Source organism: Arachis ipaensis, chromosome B6, assembly GCF_059453495.1.
Source record: "Arachis ipaensis isolate K30076 ecotype BB chromosome B6, ASM5945349v1, whole genome shotgun sequence".
In the NCBI taxonomy this organism is placed as follows: Eukaryota; Viridiplantae; Streptophyta; class Magnoliopsida; order Fabales; family Fabaceae; genus Arachis; species Arachis ipaensis.
This window is the reverse complement of record NC_142441.1, coordinates 48,263,291-48,278,970: the sequence shown is the minus strand read 5'-3', so window position 1 is coordinate 48,278,970 and position 15,680 is coordinate 48,263,291. Positions and strand designations below refer to the sequence as shown.

The 15,680-nt window shown below is 37.7% G+C and overlaps 1 non-coding gene across 1 annotated transcript; it reads right to left on the bottom strand.

The window, feature by feature from the left end:
• Positions 1 to 3,287: 3,287 nt before the first annotated feature.
• On the bottom strand, positions 3,288 to 3,391 carry LOC148555464 (small nucleolar RNA R71). The gene has a single exon (XR_015887718.1). It is a non-coding gene; the product is annotated as a small nucleolar RNA R71 (small nucleolar RNA).
• Between the last annotated feature and the right edge of the window lie 12,289 nt (positions 3,392 to 15,680).

Genomic DNA, 15,680 nt, shown 5'->3' with positions numbered 1-15,680 from the left:
AAATAAAAGAAAGCAATATTAAACTGAAATACCTTAAATAACATTAATTCAAAGAGTAATCTGTAACATAGAAGAATTCATAATTAAATTGAGAACATAATAAAAAGGAATATTGAACCTGGTAAAGAGATAATCCGAAAAGCGAATAAAATCCTAAATCTAAATCCTAATCCTAAGGAGAGAGAGGAGAGAACCTCCCTCAAAGCTACATCTAATTCATGAATACTAACTAATTGGAGACTCTCCCTGAATGGATGCATTCCCCCACTTTATAACCTCTGGTCTGTGCCTTCTAGACTTGGATTTGGGCCAAAAAGGGCTTCAGAATTCGCTATAAGCGTTTTCTGCAATTTCTGGTGCGTGGCCTCTGTCACGCGTCCGCGTGGATCATGCGGTCGCGTCATTGGGAGTTTTTCCTTGTCACGCGGTTGCGTCAGTCATTTGTCCGCGTCATATGCGTTTCGCTCAAGGCGCGCGGTTGCGTTAGTCATACGGCCGCGTTAATGTCTCTTCGCGCTGGCATGCAGCCGCGTCGCCCATGCAATCGCGTGGCTACCAGTTTCTTCAAAAACTCCGTTTTATGCTTTCCTTCCAATTTTGTATGTTTTCTTTCCATCCTTTAAATCATTCCTGCCTTAGAAGATCTGAAGCTACTCAACACACGAATCATGGCATCGAATGGAAATAAAGGGTAATCAAAATAATTATTTTTAAGCATAGGAAACATGTTTTTCACATACATCACATAATAAGGAAGGGAAAGTAAAACCATGCAATTAATATGAATAAGTGGGTGAAGGATTGAATAAATCACTCAGATTAAGCACAAAATATATCACAAAATATGGGTTTATCAATGCTAGAGTAGATTTTTCTACTCTTGGCTTTGGTTGAGTAATTGGAGACTCTTAAGTTATCAAACTCTTTTGTTGATTAATAATTAAAAGTTGCTAGTTGATTTGAATTCCACTAAAGCTAGTCTTTTCTTAGGAGTTGACTAGGACTTGAGGAATCAAATTGATTATCTCCACTTCACTTTCCTTCATAGTTAGAGGTTGACTAAGTGGAGCAATGGACAATTCTTGTCACAATTGAGGAGGATAATGAGGATAGGACTTCTTGTTCCCATTCCTTGCCAAGAGCTTTCTTAGCTATTAGTTTAATTCTTGCAATTTACTTTTCTTGTCCTTTATCCAAAACCCCAAAATATGCATTTCATAACCAATAACAAGAACATTTTCCTGCAATTCATTTGAGAGACGACCCGAGATTTGAATACTTCGATTATTTTTATTGGGGTTTGTTACTTGTGATAACCATTTTTTTGTATGAGAAGATAATTTGATGGTTTAGAAACTATACTTGCAACGAGAATTTATTGTGAAATTCTAAACCATCAATTTTCCCTTCATCACAATGGCATTTGATATGAATTAGAGGAGATTAACTTGATGAGAGGACTTGAGTTAATCACTTACAGCTTTGCCATAGAATGAATGATTCATTGTTAAAGTAGTCTGTAAGAAGTATTAATCCAGAAAGATAAAGCATCTACAAAGCCTTAACTGATTTCTTATTACTGTTTCTTTATCAATTCTTTATTGCTTTCTTTATTATTCTATTTATGCGCCTACAACAACAACCACTATCGTTCTATTCGCCTGACTAAGATCTACAAGATAACCACTGCTTGCTCAATCCAACAATCCTCGTAGGATCGACCCTCACTCACTTGAGGTATTACTTGGACGACCCGGTGTACTTACCGGTGAAGTTGTGTGAGTTCAATTTCGCGCACCAAGTTTTTGGCGCCATTGCTAGGGATTGTTCGAGATTGACAAACTACCGGTTATCTTGCTACTTAGATCAAGTACTTTTTACTAGTTTTTCTTTTAACTGTGTTTCTTATTTTCTTGTTCAAAATTTTTCAGAAAAAAAACTTTTCATCTTTAGTCATCTTTTCTTTTGTTTGAGCCTTGTGTCAATTCTTAAGTTTGGTGTCTTTTAGTGTTTCTCTCTCTAATTTTTCGAAATATGTGTTCTTTAATTTTGAAATATTTAAGTTTGGTGTCCATTTAGTGTTTTTCTTTTCTTTTTAATTCAAAAAATAAAAAATAATATATATATATATATATATATCTTTTCGAAAATTGTGAATCTTTTTCTTTCTTGACTTCAAAAATTTTAAGTTTGGTGTCCTGTTAATAATCTTTTTATTTTCTTGTTTATCTTTAAAATCTTTATCTTATCTTTTTCTTTGACTTTCAAAATTTTGTTATCTTATCTTGAATTTAAATTCAAATTTTAAAAGTTTAGTGTTTTGTTAGTTTTACCTTCTTTCAAATTTTAATTTCAAAATTTTTAAAACTTTCGAAATCTTATCTTGTTTCTCTCTCTCTTGACTTTCTAAAAATTGTGAATTTCAAATTCTTTATTTGACTTTTCATTTTTAAATTTCAAAATTTTTTAACTTCAATTCTTTGATATTTTTAATTCTTGTTAGTTAATTATTTGTTTTAATTTTAAAAGTTTGGTGTTTCTTTAATTCTTCTTTCTTTTTCTTCGTTTTTTTTCAAAAATCTTTTACTTCTTTCCCTCTCTTTATTTTCGAAAATTCTAACATTAAAAGACACCTTTATTTTTCTTTTCTCTTTATCTAAGTTTCTCACAAGGAGCTCTCTATACTCTGACATAGAGACTCCCTTCTTTTGCTCTTCTTGGTCTCTTTTTTCCTATTTAAGAGCAGGAATAGAGATAGAGAAGCTCTTCTTGATCTTGACCCTAAACCTGAGAGACTCTTAAGAAGGCGTTTGCAGCAGGCTCAAGCTAGTAGAGCCAGAGATAATCTCACGAAAGCTCTTGAGCAAGAAGTTGAAGATACAACAATGGCAGCTAATCCAGAAGCTAGAGGAGACACAAGAAAGGTCCTTGGATCTTACAATACACCCAATTCTGACTTCTATGGGCGCAGCATCTCCATACCTGCCATTGGTACAAATAATTTTGAGCTTAAGCCTCAACTGGTCACTCTAGTGCAACAGAATTGCCAGTTTTATGGACTCCCGCAGGAGGACCCCAACAAATTCATTTCTAATTTCCTGCAGATATGTGACACTGTTAAGACTAATGGAGTAAATCCAGAGGTTTACAAGCTCATACTCTTCCCCTTTGCTATAAAGGACAGAGCAAGGCTATGGCTAGATTCTCAGCCTAAGGGAAGCCTGGACACTTGGGAGAAGGTGGTCAATGGATTTTTTGACAAGTTTTTTCCACCTCAAAAGTTGAGTAAGCTTAGGGTGGAAGTCCATATTTTCTGACAAAAAGAGGGAGAGTCCCTCTATGAAGCTTGGGACAGGTACAAGCAGCTCATCAGAAGATGCCCTCCTAACATGATCTCATATTGGACCATGTGAGAGATCTTCTATGATGGCCTCTCCGAGATGTCCAAGATGGCACTGGACCACTCTGCTGGTGGCTCACTCCACATGAAAAAGACACCTGAGGCAGCGTAGGACCTTGTTGATATAGTTGCCAACAACCAATATATGTACACTTCTGAGAGGAACCCAGTGAACAATGGGGCATCTCAGAAGAGAGGAGTCATGGAAGTGGATACACTGGATGCCATATTGGCTTAGAACAAGCTCATGTTCCAGTAGATCAACAAGATCTCTCAACACTTGAGTGGGGGCACAGAGCTCAACTGCTTATACCCTAGAAGCAGCGTATGAAGTGGATGACGGTGACACTGCATAAACCACCTTAGAGGAGGTGAACTACATGGAAAACTCCTCTAAGAACTCCAATAACAATTCCTATTCAAATACTTTCAATAACCACCCCAACTTCGGGTGGAGAGATCAGCAGAGGCCTCAACAAGGCTTCAATAGCAACCAGTGTGGAACGAACCAAAATCGGTTCAACAACAGACCATTCCAACCCTCTCAGCAACAGATGGAGACCCCTGTGCAGAGCTTTTCTGACCTGGCTACTATAGTCTCTAACCTCTCCGAGATCACGCATAGTTTCATGGCAGAAACTAGGTCTTCCATTCGGAATTTGGAGATATAGGTAGGTCAGTCGAGTAAGAGGATACTAGAGATTAAGGCCCTCACAATGGAAGCTAAGGACCAACCCAAGGAGGAGCTTGATACTGAGGAACTAAAGGAGATTAAGGCTCATGAGAAGACTGGGAGTGTCACTGATGAGAGAACTTTTGCGTGGTCTAGAAATTTGCGGATAAATCCTCATTGCAAGTATAGTTTCTAAACCTTCAAAAGTCCTTTCATACAAACGTTTTGGTTGTCACAAGTAACAAACCCCTTTGAAATTGATAACCGAGTATTCAAATCTCGGGTCGTCTTCTCAAGGAACTACAGGGAAGTATGTTCTTATTATTGGTTATGAGTTTGTAAATTAGGGGTTTTAGAAATTAGGGAGCAGTATGTTGCATAAGAAGAATAAAATAAATAAATAACTATAAAATAAACTCTTGGCAAGGTATGAAAAATTGGAGGTCCTATCCTAGTTATCCTTATCAGGTGTGAAGAGAATTGGGTTTTAATCCCACTTGGTCAGCCTTTACTAAGCAAAGGAAGGTTGAGTGGACTGATTGGCTTGATTCTCAAGTCCTAGTCAACTCCTGTGGAGAGACTAGCCTTAGAGAAATCCTAGCTCAAGCAGAATCTGCCAATTTCAATCGCTTGCTGAGTTTGATAAGTCAAGTATTACCAATCACTTGACCAAAGCCAAAAGGGAGAAAAAAATATCTAAATTAAATTGAAAGCAATCTTAAACAGAGCAAAGCAATCTTAAATCTTAAATACCTCAAATAACAATAATTAAGAAAATTATATGTAACATGGAAGGGTTCATAAATTAAATTGGAAAAATAAATAAAAATAAAGAATCTGGGATTGAGAGCCACTCTTAAAACTAAGAGAAATCCTAAATCCTAATCCTAAGAGAGAGGAGAGAACCTCTCTCTCTAAAAACTACATCTACTCCTAAAATTGTGAATATGAGAGCACGTTTATGAATGGATGCATTTTCCCACTTTATAGCATCTAATCTGTGTTTTCTGGGCCGCAAACTGGGTCACAAATAGCCCAGAATTCGCTGGTTGCGAATTCAAACACGCTGATTTTTGTTACTGCGACGCGGCCGCATGGGTCACGCGGTCGCGTCATCTAGCGTCAGGGCAACTATGGCATATTATATATTAAATTGAAGCCCCGGACGTTAGCTTTCCAACACAACTAGAACCATGTCGTTTGGACCTTTGTAGCTAAAGTTATAGCCGTTTGAGTGCGAAGAGGTCAGGCTGGACAGCTTAGCAATTTTTCCAACTTCTTGTATTCCTTCCACTTTTGCATACTTCCTTTCCATCCTCTGAGCCATTCCTGCCCTGTAATCTCTGAAATCACTTAACACACATATCAAGGCATATAATGGTAATAAGAGAGGATTAATATTAGCAATATAAAGGCCAAAGAAGCATGTTTTCAATCAAAGCACATAATTAGGAAGGCAAATAGTATGAATAAGTAGGTAAAGAGTTGATAAAATCCACTCAATTAAGCACAAGATAAACCATAAAATAGTGGTTTATCAACCTTTCCACACTTAAACATTAGCATGTCCTCATGCTAAGCTCAAGAGAAGCTATAAAGGTGAAGAGGAATGGTAGATTAATATGAAATGCAACCTATCTGTATGAATGCAACTACATGCAAAATGTTTCTACCTACTTGGTTAAAAGTAAACAAATCTTTCAAGAGGAAATATGAACTGGATTTCACTAATTCAAATCATGAAAATGAAGTACAAATAGACTTGCAAGAAGAAAATAGCTCATGAAAGCAGGGAACAAGGAATTGAGCATCGAACCCTCACTGGTAGTGTATACACTCTAATCACTCAAGTGTTTTTAGGTTCGATTCTTTCAATTCTCTACTAACCTTGCTTTCTAACGCTTGCTCTTCATCTAACAATCAACATAAATTTAATACACAAATACACAAATCAAGAGGTCTTTTAAGGGTTGTAATGGGGTTAGGGTCAAGGTAGGATTGTATTTGGTCAAGTGGACTAAAATCTGAATCCTTAATTAACTTAAACTTTCCACCTAACTTTAGACAATCCATGTAATCATAATACCACATCTAGCTATCCATTAACCAAGTTTTTCATATATTCATGCATTCTAATTTCAAGTACAGTACATATGCATTGCTTTCACCACTTACTTTGGGGCATTTTGTCCCCTTTTTATTATTTGCTCTTCTTTTTTATATATATATATTTATTATTATTATTTTTTCTCAATGCATATGATTAAGATATTGAATGCATGAATCATGTTCTAAACATTTCTTTCACATTTTCATAAAGATATATAATACCTAATTCCTAAACCAATTGTTTCCAAATCCACTTTTCCCCACACTTAATTCATGAGCACTTTCACTAGTCTAAGCTAACCAAGGATTCAAATTAAGGATGTTATTGTTTTTTTCTTAGAGTTAATGATGTGCTAAAGTAAAGAACAAAGGGGTAAAATAGGCTCAAATTGGTTTGCAAAGGATAATGAAAGGTAAGGCCATATGGGTATGTAAGCTTAGTGAAACAAAGGCCTCAATCATGTAAGTGCATGCATACATCAAACCATGGAAATATAGAATTAAGCAAGACAAAGATCACAATTTTAGAGAGAAAAACACACACCAAAAAAATAAAATATTGGTTGGTAAAATAGAACCAATTCACATAGGCTCAAAAATCTCACAGGTTTTGTGTGTTCGAGCTCTAAACCATGTTCCAGTATAATATTTCTTCAAACAAGTGTAACATTAAATTTTTATTCAAATTAGTGAAATGCTCTAAAAGGTTTCTTGAAAAAGAAAATATTACTTCAACCAAGTGGTAAAATATGCACAAAATCAAATAAATATGCAATCAAACATGCAAATGCGACAATGAACTAACAAATAGAGTAACATATTGGTGTTGAATTAGGAAATAACTAACCCATGGAGATCGGTATCGACCTCCTCACACTTAAAGATTGCACCGTCCTCGGTGCATGCTGAGATGTGCAGGTGGACGGGTTGTTCCAACTGATGCTTTTCTTCAAAGATTTTGCAGATGGACTTGTTTGTTTCCCTTTTTAGAAGTTTTTCCCTTTTTCCGTCTTCGGTGGCCAGCCTGAAAGAAGAGAAAAAGAAGAATAGTAACCCAAAAATAAAGATAAGAACATAAATAAAATATGGGTTTTAATGCCAAATAATAAAGGTCTCAATTACATTGTAGCTACAACATGCAAATGAGAAAACAGTAGAAGTACATAACAAATCAAGAGTGCAAAAATCTGCAACAATGGGGAAGAGAGTGTGGGTAAGGAGAGATAATATAAATTCATGTCAATGCAAAATTAATACAGGTATAAAAGATTGGCATTGATTTAAATAATATTATCTAACCAGAATAAAACAAGTCACTAAGCACCTAAAATAATTCAAGAGAAGATGCAACAGTTAAATAAGAAAATTTTAACACCAAAGAAAAAATAATTAATTTAGAAAAGAAAATAAAAATATACACAGAATTAAAATGTAATGAATGAAATATGTAAATAAATTAGGTAAAATAAAATAAAAGATAAGAAGAATGAGAAGGGAAAGAAGAGAAAAGAAAGAAATAATAATAAGGGAAACAAAAATAAGGATTTGGTGAAGAAAAGATAAGATATTTTGGCTAATTGGGATAATCTGTGCGCCACATGTGACGCGGACGCGTGAGTGACGCGATCGCGTGGTGCGCGATAAGGTCAGGTGACGCGGACGCGTGGGTCACGCGATCGCGTGGCCTGATTTGTGCGATTGGCGCGAGTGTCTGTTCAGTTTGCTTATTGCCAAAATTTGGGGTGACGCCGTCGCGTGGTTGACGCGATCGCGTGGTTGACCAATATTGGGATATGACGTGGACGCGTGGGGCACGCGTTCGCGTGGGAGGAATTGGGCTTCTAGCACAAGTTCAGCCCTACTCCAGCACAACTTTCGGCCATGCACCCCTTTTACGTCGATTTTCAGGTCACGCGGCCGCGTGGGTGACGCGATCGCGTGGGAGGTTCTTTTCCCACATGACGTGGACGCACCAGCGACGCGTTCACGTGGGGTCAAATTATGCTAAAGGCGCGCCTCCAGCCACGCTTTCGCGTGCCTTTCTGTTCGTTTTCTTTTCTTCCCATTGCACTGGTAACGCGGACGCGTCAGCGACGCTGCCGCGTCGCGTGCATGCTTTTTTTTTTTTAAATCTGAAAAAAATGCAGAATGTAGTGTTAATATGAATGTTATGCAAAACTGCAGGTTCAATATAATAAAATAAAATAAAACTTGAAAACAAATAAAACTAAAATAAAAATGAAAAAGGAACGATCATACCATGGTGGGTTGTCTCCCACCTAGCACTTTTAGTTAGAGTCCTTAAGTTGGACATTTGGTGAGTTCCCTATTATGGTGGCTTATGCTTGTATTCATCCAGGAATCTCCACCAATGTTTGTATCTCCAGTAACCTCTGGGGTCCCAAACTAGGCATGTAAAGCCCTTAAGAAGCTTCAAACAGATTCTTAGGCTCCCGGGGTGACAAATGTCAGAGCAGATTCCAGCATCCCAAATCTTGCTTTTACACCTATTTTTATTGGGATTTGTATTTTTCCAGCTGGGTGATAAGTAATTTGAATTCTCAATGCAGCTACCAAACAGCTTCCTAGACCCATTCAATTGAGCTCTACACCAACCTTTGCGTTTAAACTTAAGGCTTCCAACCATAATGAACCTTGCAGGACAATTCTTACCACTGACCATCTTCCTCTTACTCTTAATGCCACAAAGAGCTCTAAGTTGACCATCCGTCTCCAGTAGCCCATATTCAAGTGGAATTAGAAAGCTAAGGGATATGAATTTTATCCACTTGAATGTTGTGAAGGATGATGGAAACTTAGGGGGAGGGGTCTCCAATAACTTTGGCAAGGTGATTTCAAGCTCCACTCCCTTGTGCTCTTTGACAACTTCCACCTCTTTGCAAACTTCTTTAATTTCAACCTCTTCCTCTTGGTAGCTTTTCTCCAATTCAATCTCTTCTTTATTGCTTACCGAGGGCATGGGAGGCTGTGCTTCTTCTTCTTTAATCTCCATCTATTGATCGACCTCTTTCAAGTCCTTAGTCATGATATGCATTGGAGGTTGTACACCCTCCTCAGCATCAATTTCAATCGCCTTGGAAGGAGGTTTTATAACCTGACTTTCCCATGGAGGTTCAGCATCTCCTAAGTCTTCAACCACTTCTTCCTCTGCAACTATTATGGCTTCCTCCACTTGTTCTAATACAAAGCCATGTTCCTCATTGTCCACCGAAGTTTCTAGTGTCTCCTTCATGCTTTGCTCTTCTTTTGATTTTCCACATGTAGCCATGGGAGTTCTTTGAGTGCTCAAATATTGGGAAGCTATTATATTTACTAACTCGCCTAAGGCGGCCGTGAAATTTAGCACACTCTTAGTCATCCTTTTTTGCCTTTGAAGAATAACACGAAGTCTGTCATCCATTGGAGGTTGGGGTGGATATGAGGATTCATTGGTTAGGAGAGAGGGTTCATAATAAGAAGGTGGTTCATCTTGATAATGATATGGGGATGGTGAATATTGAGGTGGTGGTTCATGAGAGTAGTTGTGTTGGAAAGGTGGTGGTTCTGTGTATGGTTCATTTGGTTCATAAGGTGGTTGGTATGGTGGATACGGGTTAGGGTCATTGGAGGTGAATGGTAGAAAGGGGCTTGTGAATATGGTGGTCCAAAGTCATGTTGAGGAAAGGGTTCATAGGCATATGGTGGTGGTTGTTGATAGTCCATTGGAGGTGGTTGTCGCCAAGAGGGTTGATCAAATCCTTGTGGCTCCTCCCATCTTTGATTGTTCCAACCTTAATGCCTGTTCTCATTGTAATTTCTTCTTCCTGCAATATAATTGTAACCAGACTCATAGCTAAAGGGGTGAGAGTTCATAGTAGCAAATAAAAATTAAAAACAAAAATAAATTTAAATTTAAATTAAAAGGTTATTTAAATTTTGAATTTGAAAATTAAATTTTGAATTTTAAATTTTCGAAATTTGAATTTTGAATTTTGAATTTTGAATTTTGAATTTTAAAATTTGAACTTTTGTAAAATTCAACAAGATAAGGTTTTGAAAAAGATTTAAATTTTGAAAAGGTTTGATTTTTAAAATTTTTAAATTTAAATTTTGAAATTTGAAATTTGAATTTAAATTTTTTTTTAAATTTGAATTTTGAAAATTAAAATTTGAAATTTGAAATTTGGGTTTTAAATTTTGAATTTTTGAATTTAATGAGGGAAGAGAAAAATAATAAAATGACACCAAACTTAAAATTTTTAGATCAAAATAAAGTAAACAACTAAGAACAACTTGAAGGTCAAGATGAACACGAAGAACAACTTGAAGATCAAGATGAACACGAAGAAAAAAAATTTTTGAAAATTTTTTTATAACTAAATAAAAACCAATAACCTCTTAATTTATGAAAAAGCAAAAATAAAAACAAAAATAAAAACAAATAAACAAGTAAAAAGCAAATATTTACAATAACCAATAATAAGGCACACGTTTGCAATTCCCCGGCAACGGCGCCATTTTGATGAGAGAACTTTTGCGTGGTCTAGAAATTTGCGGATAAATCCTCGTTGCAAGTATAGTTTCTAAACCATCAAAAGTCCTTTCATACAAACGTTTTGGTTGTCACAAGTAACAAACCCCTTTGAAATTGATAACCGAGTATTCAAACATCGGGTCGTCTTCTCAAGGAACTGCAGGGAAGTATGTTCTTATTATTGGTTATGAGTTTGTCAATTAGGGGTTTTAGAAATTAGGGAGTAGTATGTTGCATAAGAAGAATAAAATAAATAAATAACTATAAAATAAACTCTTGGCAAGGTATGAAAAATTGGAGGTCCTATCCTAGTTATCCTTATCAGGTGTGAAGAGAATTGGGTTTTAATCCACTTGGTCAGCCTTTACTAAGCAAAGGAAGGTTGAGTGGACTAATTGGCTTGATTCTCAAGTCCTAGTCAACTCCTGTGGAGAGACTAGCCTTAGAGCAATCCTAGCTCAAGCAGAATCTACCAATTTCAATCACTTGCTGAGTTTGATAACTCAAGTATTACCAATCATTTGACCAAAGCCAAAAGGGAGAAAAAAATATCTAAATTAAATTGAAAGCAATCTTAAACAGAGCAAGGCAATCTTAAATCTGAAATACTTCAAATAACATTAATTAAGAAAATTATATGTAACATGGAAGGGTTCATAAATTAAATTGGGAAAATAAATAAAAATAAAGAACCTGGGATTGAGAGCCACTCCTAAAACTAAGAGAAATCCTAAATCCTAATCCGAAGAGAGATGAGAGAATCTCTCTCTCTAAAAACTACATCTACTCCTAAAATTGTGAATATGAGAGAACGTTTATAAATGGATGCATTCTCCCACTTTATAGCATCTAATTTGTGTTTTTTGGGCCACAAACTGGATCAGAAATAGCCCAGAATTCGCTGGTTGCGAATTCAAACACGCTGATTTTCGTCACTGCGACGCGGCCGCATGGGTCACGCGGTCGCATCACCTTGCGTCGGGGAAACTATGGATATTAAATATCAAATCGAAGTTCCGGACATTAGCTTTCCAACGCAACTAGAACCGCGTCGTTTGGACCTCTGTAGCTAAAGTTATAGCCATTTGAGTGCGAAGAGGTCAGGCTGGATAGCTTAGCAATTTCTCCAACTTCTTGTATTCCTTCCACTTTTGCATACTTCCTTTCCATCCTCTGAGCCATTCCTGCCCTGTAATCTCTGAAATCACTTAACACACATATCAAGGCTTCTAATGGTAATAAGAGAGGATTAATATTAGCAATATAAAGGCCAAAGAAGCATGTTTTCAATCAAAGCACATAATTAGGAAGGCAAATGTAAAACCATGCAAATAGTATGAATAAGTAGGTAAAGAGTTGATAAAATCCACTCAATTAAGCACAAGATAAACCATAAAATAGTGGTTTATCAGTCACCATGCACGACCCCATGAAGATGGAGGAGCCTGAAGACCAACCATCTCCAAACGTGCAATAGGAGCCTGAGGATGAGCAACTTGCTCAGTTCTTAGCAGTTCTCAGGAAACTGCAAATTAACATCTCTTTTTCAGAGGTGTTGGAAAAGAATCCCCCTTCTATGGCATGTCTAAGAAGTTTAATTACGGACAAAAAGGCCTTAAGGGGAGATGAGACTGTGGTACTGACCAAAGAGTGAAGTGCCTTAGTTCAGAAGAAGCTGCCTCAGAAGCTGCCAGACCCCGGAAGCTTCCTTATTCCCTATACTATAGGGACCATCACATTTGAGAAGGCATTGTGCGACCTTGGCTCAAGCATTAATCTTATGCTTCTCTCTGTGATGAAGAAGCTGGGGATTCAAGAGGTGCAATCTGCCAAGATCTCACTAGAGATGGCAGACAAGTCCCTGAAACGGGCATATGGCATGGTAGAAAACGTCCTTGTAAAGGTTGAGAACCTTTACCTCACGGTGGACTTCATAATATTAGACACTAGGGAGGGTAGAGACGACTCCATCATCCTTGGAAGGCCTTTCCTAGCTACTGCGAAGGCCTTGATTGATGTGAAAAAAGAAGAGCTAGTCCTGAGGTTGCATGAGGATCACATCCTGTTCAAGATCCCCAACCCTAACTCTCCATCAGATAGAGGAGATACCACTATACAACGCTTAGTGTTTCAGCCCTCTCTCTCAGTGTAGAGCCTTACAGAGCTCCCAGACATCAAACCTAAGTTTGGTGTTGGACATCCATCGGCAGCTACTGAGGAAGGAGGCACCAAGAAGAAGGTACCTAAGGGCTGGAGTAACAAGAAGATTCCGACTGAAGACTTTTCACCTGGCATGCGAGTTGTCCTTCCTACCCCACCTATCATTCACCGAGTTTGAAGCTTCAAAAGTTAGTGGGTCCCATCTAATTCCCACCTACCCCACCTATCATTCACTTCCTTCCTTCTCTCTCCTCTTACACCCTATATCCCATCCACATTCATCCATTACATCCCAATCAACTTTCCATCTTCCCAATATACACTCATTAAAACCCATTCATAAATCCTATCATTTCCTTTTCCCACCAACCCACCCACTTCAAATTCAAATCTTTTCCACCCATTTTCCCTCCCATGTGACCGAGCCATACCCCTCTCCACCCCTATAAATATCCCTTCATCCCTTCATTCACACTCACACTTTCATAATCCTCTTCCCTTATTCCATATCACTCTTCCTACACTTCTTTTCTTCCCTTCTTTCCCCAACTTGGCTGAAGCCTCTCTTCCCTCTCCTATCTATCTTTTTCTTCTTTCTTCTACTATTTTCTTTTTCATTTGTTACTATTTGCTCAAGGATGAGCAAAGTCCTTAAGTTTGGAGTTAGAAAAGCTCTATTTTTTGCTTTCTATTCCTACTCTACATCATACATAAAACTAGAGAATCCTCAAGGAAGAGAAAAGGAAATGCCCCCATTTTGCTTTCAAACCTTGGGAAACATGGAGATTCCTCACCAAGGCTCATCTAGACCACTTCTGTAGCGTGGTGAGGCATAAAAAGGTGAATTTCGAGGTCCCCTTTAGGCTCAAGGAAGATGAGTATCCGGAGATCTTACAAGAAATCTAGAGAAGAGATTGGGAATTTCTGGCCCATCCTATTTCAGAAGTTGGAATGCTAATGGTGCAAGAGTTCTTTGCCAATGCCTAGGTCACCAAAAAGCACGACACTAGTGTGAACCCAGAGCCCAAAAACTGGCACACCATGGTTAGAGAGAAAATCCTAGATTTTATCCCGAAAAGTGTGAGATTGGCACTGCAGCTGCCTCAATTACAAAGCAACCCACACTCTTACACTCGAAGGGTCAACTCTTACAAAAGGCTAAAGCAAGTGCTTACGAACATATGTATGGAAGGAGCTCAATGGAGGAGAGATGCACAAGGCAAGCCCTACTAACTAGGTAGGCTTGACCTCAAGCCTGTAGCTAGAGGATGGTTGGAGTTCATCTAACACTTCATCATCCCCACAAGTAACCGATCTGAGTTACTATTGACCAAGCAATAATGATCCATTGTATCATGCTTGGGAATGAGGTAGAGGTGCACGAGGTAATTCCTCAAGAGATCTACAAGATAGCGGAAAAGGCCTCCACCCAAGCACGGGTAGCGTTTTCTCACCTCATATATCGCCTATGCAATTCAGTTGGAGTTCGCATAGAAGGAGACACCTTCATTGAGATGGATAAACCCATCACAAGAAGAAGGATGGAGAACATCAGCGAGCCAGCATACAGACCACAGCACGAGCCTATTCAGCCGCCTCCACCTAAGATCCCGGAGATGCCTCAGGGAATGTACTTCCCTTCCCATGACTATTGGGATCAACTGACTACATCATTAGGGGAGCTGACTTCATCTGTGGATCAGCTGAGGATAGAGCATCAAGAGCAATCCACCATTCTCCATCAAATGATGGAAGAATATAGGAGTATGAGGGAGGAGCAACTGAGACAGGGGCGTGATATTGAGGAGCTCAAATGCTCCAGAGGATTCCCCGGAGGGAGTAGCAGCCATCGTTACTGAGGTGGTTGAGTTTCATTATCCTTTCTTCTATGTTATTTTTGTTTTCATTGTACTTTATTTTATTTGTTTTCTCTTTTCTAGTGCATGATCATATTTAGTATTTTGTCCCCTTCTTGTTTTATTTTTGTTGTTTTGGTTATAAGATATTGATGACCGAAATTCACTATATCAATATATAGAATACATCTTTGGCAAGTATACCAACCGTCATCAAGTAATAACTCACTATGAGTGAGGTCGAATCCCATAGAGATTGATTGATTGAACGATTTTAGTTATTGGGTGATTTAGTCAAGCTAATCAAGAATAATTATGAGTGCAAAATTCTAAACAGCAAAACAATAAATGACTTAAAATAAAAGAAAGCAATAACATTCAGGAATATAAATGACAAGAATGTAAAGTGCTAAAAATATAAATGACTGAATTGTAAATGGGGAGTAGATTGATAGCAGAAATTAAAGAAAGCTATAAAAGAATAGGGAAGATAAGAATAAGGAAGATTCATTAGAGTTGGGAGATATTGCTCTCTTTGGATTAAATTCAGATCATCTCATCTTCAATCATGCAACTCATTGACCTCTTGACAATCATGATTGATTGAACCCCAATTCTTTGGTGATTCAATCTCTCAAATCTTGATAATCAGCCAATTCCTTGGTCTAATTGCTCATGAAGAGAGATAAGCTTGGTCCCTGATTTTACCACACATCCTCATAGATCCAAATATTTGGGTAGATTTCATGTCACCATATCTAATTGACCATTACTTGTTTACTTATGTGCTCTGCACATATTTGAAACTAGTCAGTTTGGCATAATGTTCTTTTGTGAAATTAGATTAGAAGATCACCTAGGGACATCCTTTTAAAATTCTCAACCTATATGGACCATGCTTGCTATGTGATTGACTTTTCACCTCTATTTTTCTTTTACTATACTGCA